The 23661-nt window shown below is 37.0% G+C and overlaps 1 long non-coding RNA gene across 1 annotated transcript in view; it reads left to right on the top strand.

The window, feature by feature from the left end:
• The first annotated feature begins 327 nt into the window (after positions 1-327).
• LOC141419836 (uncharacterized) overlaps positions 328-23661 on the top strand; it is a 42870-nt gene continuing 19536 nt past the window's right edge. Inside the window, exons 1-4 of the long non-coding RNA XR_012444550.1 lie at positions 328-458; positions 18529-18668; positions 20388-20455; positions 22899-22948. This is a non-coding gene — a long non-coding RNA (uncharacterized lncRNA). The remainder of the gene's footprint in view (positions 459-18528; positions 18669-20387; positions 20456-22898; positions 22949-23661) is intronic.

The following is a 23661-nucleotide window of genomic DNA, read 5'->3' as shown; positions in this document are numbered from 1 at the left end:
TAACAGGATGGGCTGCCACTGTTTTAAACTGGAAAGTTTAATTAATTCCTAGATTAAAATTATAATTCTGGCAGGGCTATAGCACCATGTGAGGAAAGAGAAGTACCAACACCCCAAAGATGGTGTTTGTTGCCAGTAACCAGGTGCTACAATCTCCAGTCTCTTCCCTCTCTGGAATGTATTTAATTACTGCAGGTCTGGGCAGGGTTCTTGGGTAGAGACCAGAGTGATTGCTTTCTTGGTTCTCGTCTTCATTGGCTACCTAGTTATATTCTTTACTTATAAAAGAGTGTGGAGTTATTATGTAAGCACATTGTGTGTCATTAGCAAAAATCGTACTGTGGATTCTTCCTTGCTGCCCAGTTAAATGTTAAATTACCTGCTGTGTCAAGGAGAGGAGAAAAATCAGACCCAAGGAAAAAAATAGGGAAGAAATTGACTAGCAAGATAAGACTGAGGTGAGGGAAACTGGGAAGAGGTAGGTCAAAAGGTACAAAGTTGCAGTGATGTAGGATGAATAAGTCTTGAAATCTGATGTGCAACATGAGGATGACAGTTAATAGCACTGTATGGCATACTGGAAATTTGCTGAAAGTAGATTTTAGGTAATTTTATTACAAAGAAGCCAGAGAGGGAGTGAGGGAAAGAAAAAGAAAAGAGAGAAAGCTATGTGAGAGATGGATATGCTAATTTCCTTGACTGTAGCAATCCTTTCACTAAGTATATGTTTATAAAAATATCTCGTATATATTAAATATATGCAATAAAAAGATAGGAATGCTTATAGGAACTCTTATTTGTGATTGAAGTGTTTTTTTAAGTATATGGGGATATATAAAAATACATGTGGTTCTAATATTTCAGCAACATAATGATTTTTATGTGTTTGGAGTTCCTTTAAACTTATCTATATACAAATATTGTTTCTAAGTTGATAAAACTACATACAATTTATTCATTTTATAACATTCTTTAGAAGTACTTTCCCTTGATCTTACATTTTTATCCTAGAAGTTTTAATAGCTGTGTTATGTTCATCATGTTTATGTATTGCATATGTATTTTATTTAATAATTTCCTTGTTATTAGATACCAGTTCTACTTTTCAAAATTATAAAACACTCTACTATGTCTCCATACATATGAATTTTCCACTCTTAAATTTTTATATTTCCTCTATTCCAAGATGCACATTTTTCTTCTTTTAAATATATTAAGTTACATTTTAGTATTAAGAGGGCAGTAATTCTTTTTTCACCATTAAAAGTTATTATCAAATTGATATTGTATCTTAAAATTGAAACTTAGAATTGGGAGAAATACAGTAATCCAATAATATACATTTGGATTAGAGGGTTTATGAGTCAAAACAAGTTTATGATTTGATAATATATCAAAATGTTTCCTAAAAAGATTTTACCAATAACACTAGCATGGATGTGTGTTTCTGTTTTTCTACAACCTTGCTGATGTATCCTATAAAATTTTACCTTTCTCTTTGATTTTTTTTATCAGTACTGGGGTTTGAACTCAGGGCCTCATGCTTGCTATGCAGGTACTCTACCCCACGAACCACTCCACCAGCCCTGTTTTGTATGTTTTTTTTTTTTTTTTTGAGATAGGGTCTCGCAAACATATTTGCCTGGGCTTGCTTTGAACGATGATTCTCCTGATCCCTGCCTCCCTCATAGCTAGGATTACAGGCGTGAGCCACTGGCACCCACTCTCTTTGATTTTTTGTACCTATTTATTTATTTACTTATTGAGATAGTCTCATTATGTAGCTCATTGTGGCTTGGAACTCAAGATCCTCCTGTCTCTGTCTCCAGAGTGCTGGGATTACAGGCAGGTTTGCAGGCAAGCGAGTGCTACCACTCTGTGTCTTTTAATAGTTTGATATATATAAATTGTTCATTATTAATTTTAATTTTGTTTATTTAGCTATTCTACTCTCCTCTGTGAGAAAGCTGTAGATGGAAAGAGAACAAGTGGTGAAAGTTGAAGACATTGAAGAAATCATGCAAAAGAAGAGGCTAGTAATTTAGAAAGGAAATAGTAAGAGGTCCTGTCCTGCTTTCTGGCTCTTCCATGGTGTCATATCTGTTCCTCTAGCATATGCAAAATGAGAAGAACTGTGGACACACACACACACACACACACACAATACATGCGTATACATACAACTCCTCAAAAATAAGCAATAATTATTAGCCATAAGATAGTATAAAACCCACATGAAAGAAACTAGTCTCTAATGCAGTAAAGGCATAGTTTTGATGATTCCTCAGGCAGATCATGTGCTATCTTAACTTGAATGGTCTGTGTTTGGGTTATTTACATCCCGGAATTCTTCAAGAATGTAGAGTATGTGACTTTCATCTATCTCATTGTTTCTCAGCCTTGGCATTATTACTGTTTTGGACCAGATGATTCTTTGTTTTGTGAGTCATTCTGTGCACTGTATGATGTTTAACAGCATTTCTGGTTTCTACTCACTAGATGCCAGTAGCACTCTGTTCCCAGCTGTGATAATCCAAAATGATTCCAGACATTGCCAATTGTCACTGGGGGTCAAAATAGCCCCAAGTTGAGAATCACAGGTCTTTAATAAAGGCCTTCTAAATTGGTTCCTTCTACAGTAGAGGGAGGATCTCCCCAAAAGATAAGTGAATGTACTCAATAAATGCATAGCAATGTAGATGGGTCTCGATCATACGCTTGAGTGACAACATCAAGTTAGAATGCTTTGCTATGATTCTATTTCTGTACATCTTATTATCACAAAACTTACAATGTATATTCCTTTCAGAAATATACATAGGGAGTGAAATCATGAAGCCGTGAACATGACTAACACACACCAATGAGTTTCATTGCCTTTAGGAAAAGAGGGAGGAAATTAGGACAGATTAAGATTACAAAAGAAAATTCAACTGCTTCCATAATTTTTGCTTATTTTTTAAAGAAATATAAAACAAATACTACAAAATGTTACATTTTTGTTCATTCTAGCTAGTATATATATGGATATTACGTTACTCTGCAAACCTTATTGTATTTTTGGGGAAGAATACATAACAAGGTGTGAAAAATACAGCTTAAGTTTTATATAATGTTGTTTGATTTTGTTATTAATTTTTCAATCATGTGTTTTATAATATTCATATTGCTGCTTGACTTCACAATTATAGATAGTTGTGAATCGGTGGTGTTTTTAATCGAACAATTTCCTGGCTTAAGACTCTAATGACAACCATAATATTAATGCTTTTATATTTGTGGAGTACTTTGCCTTTCCCGTACTGTTATATCTACTTTCTCATTTTATTTTCACAACTTTTCTCACCATCAGTCTTAGTCTAGACCATTTTCACCATTTAAGTAGGTAAAACAGATTTCTATGAATGCTTTTCATTTGCATCTGTCTTAAGTTTGGGTTACCTCAGGTATTGACCCTGAGACATCATTTTCTAGTTTTCTAGCAAACTCTTTATTTAGGAGGTGATCCCAAACAGCATTGATTCAGGGAGTGGGATGAGTGAGACAAGGAAGAAAAACAGCCAATTATCAGTGCATAATAGACTCTACTACAGATGAAAGCTATTGAGACTCAATCTTGTTCATTTGTTCACACATTGTGTACTTGGCTTTCATGATTCAAAGGCAGAATTGAATAATTGTAACAGAAATCTACAAAGTCAAAAATATTTATTATCTGGCCCTTTACAAGAAAAGTTTTCTGATCTTTGCTCCATACCATAAAACTGGGAGAGAAGTTCATTATTTCAAGAGTTTTGAGGGTTTCTAGCGTGAATGGGTGTACAAAAAGGAAACACTATCACTCAAAAAAATTCCATTTTTTATGAAATGGGCTAGGAACAAAACAGTACTTTTAAAAAGTTTTTTTTAAAATAAGAACAAATATTGGATATTTGTCCTAAGAATAGTTGAAGATCCCAGGAGAAACTTGAGGCAGTTACAGCTACCATAGAATGAATTTTAGGTATCTAGTTCAGATACGGAAAATAGTAAGCTTTTATTGTGCTAAACTTCAACTAATTAGGAATTATGGTGACAATGACCCAGGACTATGTTCAAGCTTAGTGAAAGAGAGGGCTGTAATTGCAAAGCAATTTCTGCAGTGGTGGCCAATACTGAATGCCAAAATACAAGCACAGCTACCTGTCGTGCAAGAGAAAACAATACAATGAATGGAAAGGGGACACTCAGGCTTCACTTCTGGTGATCTCAGGGTGATAAAGAAGGCCAATGAAAGAGAAATATGCAGCAAACACGAAACACAGTTGGTAGCTACTACTGCTACTATTTGTGGTAGGTTTGAAAGGTATCTGAAATTGATAGCCTTTTTTTTGAAAAAAAAATTAGTTTTTCGAATTAGAAAAATTAAGGCAGTAGTATGTAGAATTCTCACATATCCTCATTCCTTTCCATGGTTTCTTATAATATTAACATCCTGCATTAATGTGTTATATTTGTTGCAATTAATTAACTAATATTTTATAATAAAGAGTGCAGTTTACATTAAAGTTCACTGTGCTGTACAGATCTATAGATCCTGACAAATGCATAATATTCCGTATCTACCATAACACTACAATGTGTGCAATAGTTTCACCTCTCTAAAATTTCCCTGTTCTTCATATCCCAATACCCTGGTGGCCGCTGATTTTTTGGCCTATCAATCCCACCTACCCCTCTTCACACACTGGGCATGGAATCTAGGGTTTCCTGAATGCTTGGTAAGCAGTTCACCACTGAGGTGCATCCCTGGCTCAACTGTCTATAATTTTCCCTTTTTAAACTAGTGTATATTGTACAAAGGGTTTCATTGTGGAATTTCTATATATGTATATAATGTACTTCGATTACATTTACTCTGTCTCTTACTCTTGTCTCCCCTTCATTTAAAAACAATTGTCAGCAGGTTTCATTACTTTATTTTCATACATGTACAGAAAATACTTTGATCATTATCATCCCCCCATCACTCTCTCCTTCCAATCTCCCCCAAAATAGTCCCTGCTTTACAAGAATCAGGTGTATTTCTTTAATTATTGCTCTCTGTAGGTTTCTCCTACCAATTCTAATAACAACAGCCTTCCTCACTTAACAAGATTGTCATATTGTGTATGGGTTCTCCAACCCTGTGCAATATTTTAGTTACTACCTGCAGGCAGAGTCTGAGTGATGGTAGGGCTCACCTTATTTGTTTCTTTTTTTTTCAGGGATTATAATCCTGTTATGTATGTTGTCCAATATCTCAAAATAGTTTTTTCTTATATTCCAGTGTTTTTGTTGTTTATAGTGGGAAGGTAATATCAGACTCTTTTATTCCTGTATAGAATCAGAAGTTATGATATACATTTAGCATCTTGGTTCATGTTCCGTGACCTACTGACTACTTTGTGATACATTGACATGGTCCATTTGATAATTTTGCCTTTTCAGAATATCAAACAGTTTCAGTCACCTAGTGGGTAGGCTTTTCAGAGTGACTACTTTTACATAAGAATATACTTAAGGTTTCTTCATTTTTTCATGTTTCAATAGCTTTTTTCTTTTTAAATCATTATGGAACAATATTCCACTCTGTGAATATACTAAATTTTGTTTATCCATTCACCTGTTGACATCATCTTGGTTGTTACCAGTTTCTGGCAATTAAGTGATCCATTTCTCCTTGTATATATTTTGGTAGAGTGTATTCCTTGGGAAATTGGTACTTTACATGTATGTTATCAAATTTGTGGACAGAGTTGTTCATAATGTTCCTTTATCATGTTTTCGGTGTCCATGACATCAGTCGTGATGGACCTCTCTTTCATGTCTGACACTAGTAATTTGTGTCTTCTCTCTTTTGGTTTTGGTTAGTCTGCCTAATTTTATTGATCTTTTCAAATAACCAGCTTCTGATTTTGTTGATATTCTTTATTATTTTCCTATTTTAAATCCCATTGGTTTCTGAGGTAGTTTTTACCATTTCTTCTGCTAGCACTAGGCTTATATTGCTCATTTTTCTCTATTTTCTTATGGTGAAAGCTTAGACTACTGTGTAGGTCTTTCTCCCTTTTGATAATATGTATTCAATGCAATAAATTTGCCTCTGAATGCTAATTTTTCTGTGTTTAACAAATTTTGATAGGTTCCATTTTCATTTACTTGAAAATATTTTTAATTCCTCTTGAGACTTTTTTTGATATTTGTGTTATTTAGAAGTGTGCTTAATGTCTATGTATTTTGTGTTTTTCTAACTATGTTTCGGTTATTGAGTTCTAGTTTAATTCCACTGTGGTCTGAGAGAAAACTTTGTATGATTTCTTTTCTTTTAAATTTGTTAACATACATTTTGTGGCCCAGAATGTGGTCTGTCTTGGTAAATGTTCCACAAGAGCTTAAGAACTTGTATTCTGCTTTACTGGATTAAGTATTTGATAAATGTTAGTTTTATCCAGTTGATTTATGGTTCTCTTCAGTTCAGCTATGTCTTTACTGATTTTCTTCCAGCCGGATCTGTGAATATACTAAAAGAGGAACATTGATGTTTCCATCTATAATAATGAATTTTCTATTTCCTTTTTGTAGGTCTATTAGTTTTGCTTCACATATCTTGACAAACTATTGTTAGGTGCATACATGTTAAGGATTGTTATATCTTCCTGGGGAACCAACTCATCTATCCTTATATACAACCCTTCTTTATCTGTGATAATTATTGTTATTATTATTTTGGTGGTATTGGAGTTTGAGCTCAAGGCCTTGCACTTGCTAGGAAAGCACTCGACCACTTGAGCCATAGCCCTTTTTCTTTTAGTCCTTTTTCAGGTAGGGTCTTGCTTTTTTTGCTTGGGGTAGGCCTTGCATGTTTTCTTCTTACTTATCCCTCCCGTGTAGCTGGGATGACAGATGATTGCACCACAAGGTCCAGCTTTTTTGTTGAGATGGGGTTCCACTAACCTTTTGCCCAGGCTGGCCTCAATCTGTGATCCTCAGACTTTGCCTCCCAAATAGCTGGGATTATAGACATGTGCTACTATGCCTGGATACATTCCTGATAATTTTCTGAAGTCTGCTTTCTCTGAAATTGGTATTGCTACTACAGTTTTCTTTTGGGTTGTGTTATCATTGTCAGTCTTTCTCTATCTCTTCACTTTTTTTTTCTCTTGACAGTACTGGAGTTGAACTCAGTGTTGCTAGGCAGGCACTCTAACACTTGAGCCAGACCTCCAGCCTGATCCATCTTTATATGTAAAGTGTACTTATTTAAATATAACTGAAATGATAAAGTTGGGTCTTTTAAATAATATATTCTGACAGTCTTTGCCTCTTAATTCGTGTATTTAGACTAGTCACTTTAAAAGTGATTATTGATGCAGTTGGATTAATCTCTACTTTGTAAGTATCTTCTAGTCATCACATTTTTTAAATTTGTGTTTTGATCTTCCCTCCCTTTTTCCTAGCTTCTCTGGTTTTAACTGAGCATTTTGTATGAATCTATTTCCTCTCTTAACATATCAGTTATACTTAAAATTTTTTTCTGCTTGTTCTAGAGTTTGCAATATACATTTACAACTAATCTAACTCCACTTTCAAATAACACTATACTGCTTCACTGGTAGCAGAGATCCCTTAAAACAGACCACTCTTAATGACTTCCATCCATGTACCACACTATTGTTGCTGCTCTTTTCACTCATCCATAACCTATAACTATGCAATACATTGTTGCCATTATTATTACTTTGGTTAAACAGTTATTTATTAGATGGGTTAAGAATAAGAACAAAAGCTTTTATTTTCCCTTCATTTATTTCTTCTAATGCCTTTTTTTTCCTTTGGCAGTACTGGGTTTGAATTCAGGGCTTCATGCTTGTGAGGCAGGAGCTCTACCACTTGAGCCATTCTACCAGCCCTTTTTTGTGTTGGGTGTTTTCAAGATAAGGTCCCTTGAAATATTCCCAGGGCTGGCTTTGAACCACAGACCTCCTTATCTCTGCCTTCTGAGTACCTAGAATTATAGGCATGAGCCCCCTGCGCCCAGGTTAATGTTCTTTCTTTATATAAGGTCATATCAGTCAGAAAACGCCATTGAGATTCAGTGTCCAGTTTTAACATAGGGTATTATTACACAGGCATGATTATGTAAATCATTGGTCATGTGATTGATCTCAATTTCCAGCCCTCCTTTCCTCTGTGGAGGTCAGAGTGGCCCAAAATTCCAGCCTTTTAATCATGTGTTTGGTCTTTCTGGTGACAAGTCCCAATCCTGAAGCTAATTGGGATTCAACTAGAGTTATTTCATTAGCATAAAGCAGACATTCCCACTACTTAGGAAATTCCAAGAATTTTTGAAATTTTTTGCCAGGATTTAGGGTCAAACACCAAATAATTCCTTATTATAGCAGAAAGCCCTTAATATATTGATCATAGTTGGTTTTTTTATCACATAGTTCAAAAATCCATCTTATATCAGAGTCTGGTACTGATATTGACTTTGTCTCTTCAGACTATTTTTTTCTTGCCTTTAACAAATATCATAATATATTTGGAAATAGGAACTGAGATAATGAGACTTTCGGTGTAAGGTATTTGCTAATCTGGTTGGGGCTGGGCTACATTTAAAGTTTATTATAACTACATGTACCAAAGATTCCACTTTTCTCTAGTTTCACTTTATTCCATTTTTTTGTGTTGTCTTTTAAATATCCCTAAGAACTCCTTCCTGAATAGAATGTGTTTTAGCACTGTCAGTTGTAAGGTACTATTATTATATGGGAGCTCTGTTGATGTAGTGGTAAGATTTTGAGGAAGGGAAACATTCTACAGTCTTATAATTAGATATCAGGTTTTTTTTTTATGTGGACTTGTGGTCCTGAGCTGTGACCATCAGAAGAATTTCTGTCTTCCTTCTACCCATTGTGTGAGACAGGAACACAGGCTAGCATTGTCTCCTTGCTCTTCCCGTGGGTCAGAGGATGCTGTGGTAAAGTAGTTTCGCATGAGGGCAAATCTTGTTATAGATAATAGAACACTGTAGGCTTGTAGTGGTGCCAGTTCAGTCTGTGAGCAGAAGACTTCCAAATTCTTTGTGCCCCACATGGAAGAATCCATAGCTGGACACATGGGTGTAATGGGAGTTTATTAAAAGTTAGGGAAAGGAAATACAAAGGGGAGCATGGTGGGGCTCAGGTGGAATCTAGAGGCCAAGAGAGCATGCCTCACCTTTCCAGGTGCTTTTAAAACCTATGCTAACCCACGGGCAGGGCAGAACCAGGTGATTCTTACCCCAAAATCAATGAATTGGGAGGGGCATGGGTGGTTCCCAGGCCAGGTGAGGGCAGTCCCTGAGCCAGAGTGTGGTCAATCTGAAATGTAGTATTTTTCTATGAGTTCCAAACTTTCCCTAATTCTAGCCTGCCTCAAATTATGCCAGAGACAATATTCTAAAAGAATTCTTTTCCAGGGGTTGCTGAAGAGGGGGCCGTCCACCTAAAGTATCTGCTTCAAGCTGACAAGGGGCAGCAGACACTACATGTAAGGGGAAATTGTCTTTCCTATTTCATTCTCTTGGGGCTCATTTGGATACAAGGTGTTTGAATTATTGTCCAGCACAGTCAAGGTTCCTCATGGAGACCTCGTTCATCTGCAGAGATCGATAGCTCTGTTGCCTCATGATTTGGGTCCTAAAGGCTTTTATTCTAGAAGAGATAAATTTGGTTTAGAAGACATACCCTGAACATGAACAATGATAGGAGCATCAGAAGGGACCCTGTGAGGTGTAGCAGAAGGATAAAGAATCAAAGTTGATAGAGTCTTATGGTTACTCTTTTATAGATGTTTATAACTGTAGCTATTTTTAACACTTATATGGCCCTCTATTTGGACTGTCATTGTAGCAGGCAGTTAATGAGTGATTATTTGGGATAAGATCTATATTAGAGGCCAGTTGTACCAGGGAGAAGGTGCCAGTCCAATTAGAGGGCAAACATCAGTGAGTCGGTTCTGTGTAGAAAGACGACTCACAGTGTCTCTAAGCAAAAGTTAGGTACCATTGAAAGTTATATTGCCTTTGCTTAAGTAGCAGGCCTTGGCTAAAGACATGAGTTTGCCTTTTGCTAGAAACCTGTAAGCCTTAAATATTAGAGCACATGCATAAGAGCCCCCTTTTAAAAATCTCTCAGCTTTGGTTACTTTTAGAGGTCTGGAATAATTGACTCCATTTAGATCTGGAGAAGTCCCCCCATTTGTGTAGTCCTTTTGAACTGTCTTGGGTGGCTGAATGTCACTTGTTCTTCTAAGAAGTTGGGGGATGCCAACCACTCAGGGGTTGCATCCTCATAAACTATTTCTATGAACAGTTATCTCTGAAGATTCTGCCAATTTGGCAGTTTTGTCCACTGGAGCCAGTAGTAGCTTCTCCCAGAAAGTCATAGTTTCTTCCAGAAAGTCAGATTTGTCCCACGGAGGAGGGGAAGTAAACACCAAACAGATCAGAGGTCAGTGCCAGTGTGACCTTTTTGGCCAAATTAAGCAACAAAGAGATTTATTAAAAAAAATTGCTCTTAGGCTGGCTGGGCTTAGTTAAATCTAATTGTCTGTCCCATGGAGGATGTATTGACACCTTTAACTTGTAAAGTGTCAGCAGACAACAGTTATATAGTTTTTACAAGGAAAATACAAAATAACTTCTATGCTTAAGGATGTTTGTCCTGGTTGATGGATAAGCACTTTTTAGAGTCATTTTTTATGGACTTGCCTATAAATGTTCCTAAAGTATAGGAACTGTAATGACAAAACTTAAAGAAACCATGGTTAACAGTTTAGCAATTAACATAACAGTCTAATTAGCTTAAATTGTATGTAGTATTATTGAACCCCTCTTATTGCAATTGGGAACATATGCACGAACTTGTAAAAGGAGTTAGGACACTGTCTTGGTACAGTGCCTTTCTAATAACTATTTTAGAAGGTTTATATACTTGAAGAACACAAAGACACCTAATATATAAAGGAGCGAGTAGCAACATCACAGTTTAAACATTGAATTTTGGTTAGATAAAGTAATAAGTTAGTGGTTATCAGTACTGTCAGTACAGTATTGACAGTTAAAAACCCTAAATTTTTTAATGTTTAGTAGAAGGCAGTGTTAGTAATTTTAAATAGTCCTTATTTTAATGCTCAACTGCATATCATATATATAAAACAATGTTTATCTAGCCAATGTGAGATAAACCACTGTTAATCTGACAAACAGATGTCAGACCCAAGTGGCAGAACTTTTAGCATTTGTCATAAAGAATAGAAATGTCAAAGACCTTATTAGATAGAATGTACCTTAGATAAAAGAACTGTAGCTGTTTACATGTATACATTTTCTAACTCTAAATGATTTTATAACATTTAGATACACATACAAGGCACTAGCATTATTAGAACCATTTAAAAGAATTTTTACTTAGTTTAAACTTAGTTTCTTCACTGTAAACTGAAAAATACCTTAGGGATTTTGCATCTGGCAAGAGACTAATTTAGGCAATATGCAAACAATAGTAAATAATTTAAATGAGCTATGTAGAGAGCTTGTCATATTTTCTTTTTTGTTAGCAGGATCAAAGCACTCCCAGTATTTAAGTGAATATACAGCCAAGTGAATATGTTGGTTTCCTCTATGCTGGCTGGTGGAAAGAGAGGGAGGGAAAGGAAAGGAGAATTTACCCCTTAAGAGAGAGAACTGTTTTCCTAAGTGTCAATCTCTTCACACTGCACGAGGGCTCCTAAATGGAATTCCCTATGCTGGCTGGTGGAGACAGAGAGGGAAAGGGAAGGAGTAAGATTGCCCTTTGAGAGAGAGCAAGATCAGTCCAAGATCCTTAAGGCATCCCTCTTATATCTTGGAAGTCCCAGTTGCAGGTCCTCTAGACCTGTCTTGCCTATAAAGGCTTCCAGCAGATGTCTGTGTATGAACAAGTAGTAGGGTACCCCAGTTTCCTACCATTCTCCAAAGGGCCAGTCTCTTATACCCCTGTGCATTTTAAAATACACATTAGTACCTTAAATTTTGACCTTAGAATTCTAACTCTCTAGACAAACTTTAAATTATAGCCAATCCAATCACACATATATAAACTTATAAGCTCTAAGACCTTAATTTGTATCTTGAAACAACCTTGTAAAAAACAACTTTTTATCTTGTAAAATCCCAAATTTAGACAACACTGTTGTTAATAAAACTCTTACCAACCTTATACCCTAAAAGACTTAGGAAGAAAATTAAATTCAACTATCTTTTTTATAATAGTAATCAGCAAGAACACATGGGTCAATAAACTTAATTATAAAAGAGTTAAATGTAAATTTCACTCATGATACAACGAAACAGATTATTGTCTATAAATTTCCTTTAGTCTTAAGGCAGAGGATAGTTAGGCCTTGTTGGGAGTAGAACTGTAGATAACCTTTTAAACAACCGTTTTACACGTTAACTGTATAAAAGCAGTTTAAGAACCATCCTAAAGGTATCTACACACACAGAGAGATGTATTGACCTAGGCATGCCAAAAAATGTCAGCTTAAGCACACATGTATGAGCTCAAAATAAGTAAATAAATAAAAATTCAGTGGCCACAATTAGTAGGAGACAAAGACATCTGCAGAAAACACACACAGTGACACACAATCATATTAATTTACAGTGCACTCTTAAATCTTTTTTTGTCATTAATTTTAGTAGGTTATCTAGCCAGATTCTTAAGTAGTTTATAACAGATCTTTAACACAAATACCTTATTCTTTGTCTAATTCTTAACAGATTAATGTAAAATTATATTAATTTAGAGAATTTTAATTACATGTTAGTTATAATTTTCCTAGAGAATGGCAAAATAGTGTTACCCATGAGTTTCCTATCCTTAGGGAGTGGCAAGATGGTGCTGGAAACATGGTGGCTTCATCATGGTGGCAGCATTCCCTGTCACCATGGGTTCTCCAAAGGGTCTCTCAAATGGAACATGCAACATACAGGCTCAAAATATCAATTTATTATAGGAATAAAAGACATCTCCTCCTGAGAGACAGGTGTTACTGCCCACATGAGTTCCTAATAAATAGACCAAATAATTGAAGCAAACTAAGTTGGGACTTGAACACATGGCCTCACATTTCTTAGGCAGGCAAGTCCTTGTTAGAGTCCCTTAAGAAAGGAGACTTAGAAACTATCTTTACAACCTGATATCTAATCCCATAAACCCCAACAGTGAAGGATATCTAATCCCATCAGCCACTTACTGGTGGGCCCAGGGCATGTGACCCTGGGACAAAGGAATGCGACCTTGGGTTGAACATTTCCACAACCCCTGCAGGCCCTGGGGATAGGAGAGTGCAAACAAGAGTTGGGACTAGGTGCCCAGGACAAACAGAGGTATGGTGGGTATACATACAAGGGAACTGGACAAGAGAGGAAGGTCCTTGTTAGCTGCCTCTGCCAGCTGGGCAGACACCGATGGCTGACTAGGTTGTGTAGGCTGGCTAGGCGGAGCTTCTGGGCCAAGCTAGAGGTGGGGCCAGAGAGCTGGCGCAAGGTGTGGCTGCTCAGGGAGTGCTGAGAGGTGGTGCTGGAGCTGGCATGGGGTTGCAACGGGAAAGCTTGCATGGCTGCATGCTCGGGCTGTGCTGAGAGGTGGGGCTGGAGAGCACACAAGCACATGCGCAGTCACAGTGGGCTCCTGGGCTGTTGCTTGCCTTGCTCCCAGTGCCACAAGCCTCCCTGCCCTTCCCACTGGTGCCAGTGGAGGCAGAGTGGCAGTGCTTTTGTGCTGCTCCCTCTTCCAGCTGGCATGGGCACTGTGAGCCTTCCAACTGGAGGCTGCCAGGCAGAGACTGCTGGCCTGAGCAGATAGAGTGAGGGCACGTGCAGGTGCGCATGTGAGAGCTGCATGCAAGGTGCAGGATGGGGGATGAATGAGGGAGAAGGGCACCATAAATTAATGTGGTCCATCCCCTGGTGCATATATCCCCAGGGCGGACCTGGCAATGCTAACCATGTGCCTCTGCCAGGTGATCCCAGACCCAGGTGTGGGGCTGCCCACACATCTACTGGGTGGACACCATGGCATCCTGCCTGCCAGGGCACTACTCTATTGTGCCACTCGCAGGGCTTGGAGTGAGTCTCAGGTGTCAGGTGGACAATGCTGGGTCCTGTGGGCCCTGAATTGCCCAGCCGCATTTTCCGAGGGCAGAGCTTGGTCCATTCCCTTGGCTGTGCAGAAGGAACACTAGAAAAAGTAAAAATGACCCTCTAAAGTGCAGGGTCTGGGGGCTCACCATTTCTCCTTGTTGGCTTGCCACAAATGTTAATGGTGTCAGTGCAGTCTGTGATCAGAAGGCTTCCAAATTCCTTGTGTCCCCTGTGGAAGAATCCATGACAGGATAAGTGGGTGTAAAGGGAGTTTATTGAAAGTAATGGAAGGGAAATACAACAGGGAGCATGGTTGGTGCAGGTGGAGTCTGTCAGCTTCTTTCCTCTAGGTGCTTTTAAAACTTATGCTAATTGGTGAGAAGGGAGGAACCAGGTGATTCCCATCCAATAAGAAATGAGTGGGGAGGGGCATGGATGGTTCCTGGCCAGGTGAGGGTAGTCCCTGGGCCAAAGCATGGTTACTCTGAGATGTAATATTTTTCTATGAGTTCCAAACTTTCCCAATTTTAGCATGTCTCAGGCTTGTTTAAAAATGGTTATTTCTTCTTTCCCACTGCTCAATGCAGAGGAGATTTTTCTTCCGTATGTATGAGATTGACCTTTGGTGGGGCTCCTGGAGGTAAACCCCACAAAAGTATGGATAATTTCCTAAAATTGGGCCGCCAGTAGTTTTTAAATCTCAAGCTAGTCCTCACTGAACTTTCATCAGTTCATCAATTACCATTTAATTGTCTCCCAGTTACTGTGTTCAGAGGCCTCTGCTCTTGGTAAGTTGTGATTCTCTATGTTTATGTTTCTCCAGTTTCCATGGTGGCAGTTTGCAATTTTAGAACTGGAGTTTTTTACCCAAGGCCCAAACTCCTGGGATTCCACATGCCAGGTCCAGCCATTCACTTCTATACCCCAAATAAAGAGGCATGGTGAAGGGTAGAGAAAGGAGATTTATTACATGGCTTGGGACATGGCATGGGAAAAAGCAGAGTAAGAACTCAGCCCATCTTCAGCCATCTTCACTGTACAAACATTAGTTATAGGTTTAAATAGAAAAAGAACTGGGGGCAGGGGATAAGGCATACATAGTTAAACAGTTCCAGTCACAGCTATGTTCTTGTTGACCATTATCTCAGTCCGAGGGTTCTAAAAAGGGTTCTGGAGAAGTTGTTATCACTGTCATCACTTGAGGGGAGCAGTCTGGTTCCCATGAGATGATTGCTCCTGCTCCAAGGTGCAAATCTCCACTGTTCCTTAGGGGAAGTTTCAGTCCCTTGTCACAAAGATGACACCTATCATTCCTGTCCTTCCTCGATTCCAAGTTGACTGCAGGAAAGAATGCCTGTGAACAAAGAACAATAAGTACAAAATGGAAACAATAAATGCCAAGCTTTTCTCCTGTGGTTAGTTAATTCATGGGCTCAAGTAAGGAGTCAGTCAGTACTTTTCAGCAAAAACAGTTGAAGTACTTCTTAGACTGTGACCTCAGTTCTCTTGATAAAACTAAGAGTTATTGATTTTTGAGTTTGTTCAACTTTTTTCTTGTTATGAGAAAGGAATGATGGTTTCCAATGTCTTTACATATCAGAGTTAATCAGGAAACATGACCAGTACACAATTAAAGGCAGGAGTGTTGAAATATGAGTGTAACTAGCTTATGGCCTATGGGGATCATGTATGTTTGTTATTGCTTGCAGTCACTGACTCCTTCATAAAACCCACTTTTTAGCTAAAATTACATTCCATGAATTCAATGTTTTTCAGAGGCATTGGTCAAATTAAATGAAAAATTCAAGACAGGGATCTTTTATTAATATTTGGCTCTATGATTTGAACCAGACTTTGGTTCTACTCTATCAAATCACAGTGACTCTTTCAGTGGCAGAATGGGTGTCCCACAAATTCTGTGCATTGCAATCATTAATTCTTAAATAAAGTGTTCCAGAATATGCTTTCTCTGACTTATAAGCACAACTTTATGAGTTTATAGCTTCTTACATTTCAACTGGAAGCCCATTAATAGGTTCCAGCCCAAGAAACTTACTACTTAATATGACTCTTTCACTAGGAGGAATAGGCAGTAGACTGAAGACAAGAATTACAACCTTTTACTCAAGTGGCTAAATGTGTAACTACAATTTTCTGTATTGAACCAGTTTTGTTAGGACCTGTTGCAGAGTTGCCATTAGTAGTCTCACTGGTCAGATGATTTGGAGAAAATAAAAGAATGTCATTATTTTGATTTTACTTCTTCTTATAATCCAGTGGTTCTGAACTGAGGGCACTTCTATCCCTGAGGGGACGTTGGCAATGTTCAGAGACATTTATTGCTGTTAACACTGGCAATGGGGTGCTATTGGTACATGCACCCAAACCCCAATGCACAAAAAATTTATGTGGTCTTAAGTGTCAGTAGGGCAGAGGTGAAGAAACCCTGCTATACTTTGAGAAATTAGCAGCCTGGTTGCTTTTGGCTATATGAGGATCCTAATGATCTTACTGTTCTCATCTGTTCATTAACATATATTTCAGTACCAATGACCCTACACACATTTAGGCAAGCATTCTGCCACTGAGTTATACCCACACCCCTTTTTATTTTTTAATTTTAAGATATAATTTCCCATCCTGGCCTTGAATTTTTAATCCTCCTGCCTTAGCCTCCCAAGTAGCTGAGATCAAAGGCAGGCACTATATGCCTAGCTCTTTATTATCTTTTATATTTCAAAGATAATGCTTCTTTCTGGATTATTTTGTATAAGACCTATAGTCTTGAAAATTTGCCCCTCAAAGCTTGCATATCAGTAATAGTATTGTATCGTCTGCTCACTAGAGGCCTATAGGTACTGGGGACTTAAGAATTAAACAAATGCCCCTGGAAAATTACAGTTTTTATAGTGTTAAGGTTGTACAAGTAAAAATTAGTAACAACACAATGTAATTCTAAATTAAAGGTACAGGCAACGTTTTAGAAATAGCCTTGGCAGAAGGATAAGAACCAGGGTCTTTTGAACTATTGAACTATGGATGGGGGTTACAGATGTTCTCCCTCTTAATCCCAATAGCAACCTCACCAGACAACCTTGTTCTTGTCCAATAAAGTAATCAACAACAGAACAGGATGATACTTTGAAGACAGTTTTTTTCCCTTCTATTAACAACACATATGTATGCCTTGTAGACATTTACAAGCTATACAATGTCTATACAGAAGTATAAAAATCACTCATTACTCTACTCCCAGAAATAAGTACTTAATATATTTCTTTACAACTTACTCTTCCATGTAAATGATTTTTAAATATATTTGGGGTTATACTGTGTATTTTATTTATATCTTTCCCTCTCTCCAAATATTATTTCCCAGGTATTTTAGCAGTCAGCTGATATTTTCCAAAGTATGATTCTTTTTTTTTTTGTCAGGACCAGGGTTTGAATTTAGGACTTTGTGCTTGCAAAGCAGGTGCTCTACCGCTTGAACCACACCTCCAGTCCATTTTACTCTGGTTATTTTGGAGATGAGGTCTTGAGAACTATTTGCCTGGGCTGGCCTCAAACAATGATCTTCCTGATCTCAGCCTCCCAAGTAGGTAGGATTACAGGCGTGGGTCACTGGCGCCTGGCTCTGAAGTATGATTCTTAATTATGATATAATACTTCATCATATAACCACTTAGTATGTATAACCATTCCCTTCTCCTTGATATGTAGTTACATTTTCTATGTAAAAGAAAAAAAATGATACAAAAGAGAATGAAGAAATACCTGAATAGCATACTAGTGCATTCAAACACCAAAATCCAATATAAAAAACCCATACCACCACCAACATGAAAAACATACAATAAATCCTGGACTTTTCATCATTCCTAACAATGCTAGGTTTTATAAATATAAAAGTGATAAATCTGTATACACAGATACTGATATTTTTCACTGTGCTCAGAAAATGTGAGCGTTGCAGTGCCTACTTCTACAAATGGATAAAATAGTAGTGTTAAGTAATCAGTATCCATAGCAGCATTTCATTTTTAATATAAGTAGCATAGCTTAGAAGTGACAGCCTTTTGTGTGTGTGTGTGTGTTCTTTATTTTTTTAATTATCAAAATAGTAATTTTAGTATTAACCTCAGAGATTCCAAACTTATTACCTAAAATAATTGCTATTGTTATTTATAATAATATATAGTATATCACATCTATAGCAATTATATGATATTATAATTAAATCCAGACATAATAGTCAAGACACAAGACATGTAAAATACAGAGTTAACTTTAGAAGTCACCTATATCCTGACCTGACTACTATTTTCTATTATCAGGACAGGCTGAAAAGAAAGGAATTGCAAGGAGAAATAATGAAGCTTTAATTAGAAAACACCTGGAACATGAAAAAAACAGCTTTATTTATTGCATTCTGCTTCTACTAGTCTCTGGGCAATCTAAAGGAAACAATTATCAGGTTTGTAGTCACATGGACCTTTTCCTCCCAAGAATTGTCATAAAATTGTCTCCAATACTATTGATCTAAAAACAGGAACTACAGGGTGCAACTTCTATCTCTTGACATTTTACTTGGTTTTCAAAGGAATTAATGATTAAGAATCACAAGAAATCTAAATGTTGTTATTGATAGGAGACTAGGTCATCACAAAAAATGCAACGAGAAATTCATATGGTAAGTAAATGAAAAGATTTGCTCTAGCAAATGGGTAAGATGTGTTTGTGTGTGTATATATATATATATATATATATATATATATACACACACACTAACATATATCAGTGATTTTATATATTAGTGATTTGGGGGCTAGATCTATTAATATATTTGTTTAAAATAGTTTTTCAGCAATTACAGAACAATAATTACTTAATTGGTTTGTCTTTTCTTAGCAAGCTTATAAACTGGACAAATAAAGATTGCATAAGCTCGTGTTCAGCATTAATGTTATATTAATGAATTTATAATACAAGTATTTAGCCACTTTTTCATTATGTATCACAATTTTAAAATAATACATTTTAAGGCATATGTAGAGTAAACTGAAAGGTTTTTTTTGGTGGGATTGAGGTTTGAAACACCATGCTTCCAAAGCTGGTGTTTACCACTTGTCATAGCTCCAGTCTATTTGCTCTGGTTAATTTGGAGATGGGGTCTTGTGAACCATTTTCCTGGGCTGGCTTCCAACAGCTATCCTCCCAATCTCAGCCTCTTAAGTAGCTAGAATTACAGAGTCAGCCACCAGCATCCAGCTGAAACATTTTTTGATTCACAAAAGTCACACAAAAATTTGTGAGAAAACCAGATTGATTTGTCATTATTTAGTAGTATTTATCTCTGTTTATTACTTATTCTTTTATTCATTGTCATATTCTATTCAGCACTTACTCACTGATTCTCTTAAAAATAAGTGACCTAATGTGCAGCATTTACCAATTTCTGCTGTATAAATCCTTTCTTCTTGGCCAATTTTAAGGCCACTGAACAGTGAGTTGCAAACACTCGCCAATAATCAGCTCTCATTAGATGAAGAAGATTAGCTTGAGCACTACACTTCCTGGAACCAGGATACCAAAGGAATGTTTAGGCAAGTTCAACTGCCCACAATGTTCACATTACAATATATGAAGGGAATCGCAGGGGCTGAGGCTGGTGAGGGGACAAAAGTCAGAGCATGAAGAACCTTGAATATGACTATCCAGGAGAGTAAGTGACCATAAAATTTGTCAGGTATTCAGGGTAAAAGGAAGATAGCGCCTTCATCACTGTAGTGACCAAGGCATTTTGAAGAAATTCAGGGAAAAGATGTCACTAACCATGTCTGCTGGGTTGTCTAAATACCCAGGTACAAAATGAGGATGCTCTTACTTAGATATTAAACATGAGATACTGAGTTATACAACTAACAAATGATGATACAAAACTAATTATAGGAGTGACCATGGTATTTTGTAGATATTCAGGTAAGAAATGATAGTAGGCCTAACTAAAGCCAGAACTTCTCAGGTAGACAAGTAGGAGTTGATAATATCCCTTACCATGTTAGTGAATGTGGCTTTTTGTGATATTCCAGATATTATGGTGAACCTAACCACAAAAGTGACCATGAGACATTCATGATCTGGTAAGGAAGTGGTGGCTCCATTAACTCCTAAATGTAATGATGGGATTTTGCAGGTGAACACTCAAGAGATGGTGCTGATCCTGACAACAGTGGTGAAAAAGAGATTTTTGTGACTATCCAGGTAAGAGGTGATGGTGTCCTAAAAATGTGGTGACCATGGAAAATTTTCAGGTACCTTAAAAGAAACGATGTGCAAAAAGCAATGGTAGTAGCAAACGTATTTTACAATTACCCAGATAAGAGATGATAAGTCCTTAGCAATGGCATGTTCTGGGTAATTTGTAGGTCTCCATGTAAGAAATGTTTTTCTAAACCTGGTAAATACCATGGACTTGTGCAGGTATGACTGAGAGATGACATCACAAAATACTAATAGGTCAAGGTATTTTGCATGTATCCAGATAACAGCTGCTGGCGAACCTCAAATCAATGTGGGACTTTGAAAGTATTCTGTTAATTAATAAGGATGACTTAAACCATATTAGTGCCTATGTGATTTTCAGGTTGTCCTGTAAAAGATGTGTGTCTACTTATAATTGTCACCATAGGTTTTTGTATATTTTAGTAAAGAAATGAACAACTGTAATAGTGAACAGGGGGGTTGGCAGGTAACAAAAAGATAAAGAATATGGGCTCCAAGTAAGTGGATACTATGGAATTTTGGAAGTGACCAGTTAAGTTATTCTGATGGCACTCACCACAGTACTAACCATGGAATTTTTCAGATTTGAAGCAGTAGATTATGGTAATATAAACAGTGATAGTAAAGATGGGACTTTGATGGTTTCCAGGTAAGAGATGATCTCTTAAACACATTAGTGACTATATGATTTTCAGATAGCTAGAAAAGTGGTGATGCTGGCTTGAGCAGTTATCCTAACCATGTCCTTTTGCAGGTGAAGTTCAGGTAAGAAATGAGTATCACTAACAAAAGTAGTAGCTGTCAAACTTTATTGCTTTATAGCTCAGAGAGAATTAATCTTAAAACTTAATAGTGACAAAGATATTAGCGAGTATTCAGATAAGGTGTCACAGTTTCTTACCACAATAGTGGCCCTGGGATTTTTACAGTTGTTCAGTGAATATATGATGGTGTCTGAAACTGCCTTGACCTTGGAGTTCTTTGTGTGTGTGTGTGTGTGTGTGTGTGTGTGTGTGTGTGTGTGTGTGTGTGGTATGTATTACAGAGAAGATTTAAACTTTATTTATTTTACTTGGTTTTATTTTTGTTGTACTGGGTGTACTTTGTGACATTTACAAAAGTTCTTACAATATATTATAACTGAATTCACCCCCTCCATCATTCTCCTTTATCCCCCATCTCCAATTCCTGGAATAGTTTCAACAGATCACATTTTTCCATTTTCATACACAAGTACATAATATTTTCACCATATTTACCCTCCTACACTGTTTCCTTATACCCTTCCCCCTCCCACTCATGTCAACCCAGATAAGACCTGTTTTACTTTCCTGTTCTCCATTTTTGAAAAAAGTCATTTTGTTTGTTTAAGATAGCTATACAGGGGGTTTCATTGTAACATTTCCATGTATATATGTATTATCACCCAAATTGATTCATCCCCTCTAATTTCTCCTTTCTATCTTAGACTTCTTATGGTGATTTCAATAGGTTTAAAAATTCTATATTCATTCTTGTATAGAAAGTACATCAACTATATAAACTTTCTTAACTTCCTTCTTTTACCCTCCCTCTCCCATTAATGACTTCCCTTTAGTCACTAGTGACTTAGTTAGTGGCCTGTTTTTCATACTATTGCATGTATTTGTAATGGGCCTATATTTCACATATGAGAGAAAGCACGTGCCCTTTGGCTTTCTGAACTTGGCTAAAATGTTTCTCCTGTTCCATCCATTTACCTGCAAATGACAAAATTTTATTCTTTTTAATGGCTTTTGAAAAATTCCATTGTATATAAATACCATATTTTCTTAATCCATTTATGAGTTGTGGGCATCTTTGCTATTTCCATAGTTTAGCTATTGTGAAAAATGTTGCAATAAACATGGATGTGCAGGTGTATTTATTGTAACCTGACAACATTCCTTTGGTTATATCTTTAGGAGTGGTATTGCTGGATCATATGGTAGTTCTAGTTTTAGTTTTTTGAGGAGCCTCCATACTGTTTTCCATAGTAGTTATACCAATCTACATTCCCACCAACAGTGTAAAAGGGTTCATTTTCCCCCAAATCCTCACCAACATTTGTTGTATGGGTTCTCAATGATAGTCATTTCTACCTCAACAAATGAGGTAGAATCTTAACATGGTTTTGATTTGCTTTTCCTTTATGGCCAGGGATTTTGAGCATTTCTTCATGCATTTGGACTCCTTCCTTTGAAAAAGCTCTGTTCAATTCATTTGCTCATTTCTTCATTGGGTCATTGATTCTTTGGGAGTTTAGGGTTTGAGCTCCTTGTGATCCAGTTATCCAGGTACAGTTGAGAGATCCCTTAGAAGAATGGGCAGGCATTGTGTTAGTGTGCAGACTATATTCTGAAAAGTGTTTTTTACATCTATGTTTTTCCTGTTTCCCATCAAGAGACAGAGTGATCCACAAAAGATTACTGAGGGAACCTCACTAATAACCAGGTAAATAATAAAGTGGTCATACCACAGTGAGACCATCTGATCTTCAATAACCAGATAAATGGGGAGGGTGTACCTAATCTGTTGTTACCATGGGTTTTTTTTGCAGGTATTTTATGAAGGTCTTGGCTATAGTACGTGTATGAGATGGTGCCCCACTCACTCAATTAGACACCTTATCATCTCTCAAGTTCATTTGATGCATGTCTTGGATACTGTTATAGTTACACCCCTTCTTAATATGCGTGCAGCTAAAACACAAACATCTTCATCATATTACTAGCAAGCATCAGATTTTATTGTATCCTCACTGATAGTCAATGTATATTTACTTCTCATAGCGGTAGAGACATAAGGAGGGATGATCCAGTAACTTTCATAGCATCTATCACTGTGATACTGACAGTGGAATTTTTTCAGGTGCTCCCTAAGGAAAATAAGAATTTTCTTATAAGGCTTCCTCTGAGGACATCTGCAAGTATCCAATAAGTAGAGTTCAGTCCCAAAATAATATAATTGTTTAGGCAATTTTCAGGTTACAGGTAAAGCAAAACATATTTAATGTTTGCAGGGGTAAGGCATTAGGGATCCTCACAGTTTTCACAGTGTATGTCTTTGAGACATTGCCCATGGAATTTTTGCACGAATCCTCTCAAGGTAGTGAGTTCTGTTACATGGAAGTAACATGGTTCTTAACATGGTTAAGAACTATAATA

This window comes from Castor canadensis, chromosome X (genome assembly GCF_047511655.1).
Source record: "Castor canadensis chromosome X, mCasCan1.hap1v2, whole genome shotgun sequence".
NCBI classification, from domain to species: Eukaryota; Metazoa; Chordata; class Mammalia; order Rodentia; family Castoridae; genus Castor; species Castor canadensis.
Note: the sequence above shows the minus strand (reverse complement) of the source record. Positions and strands in the feature narration are given on the sequence as shown.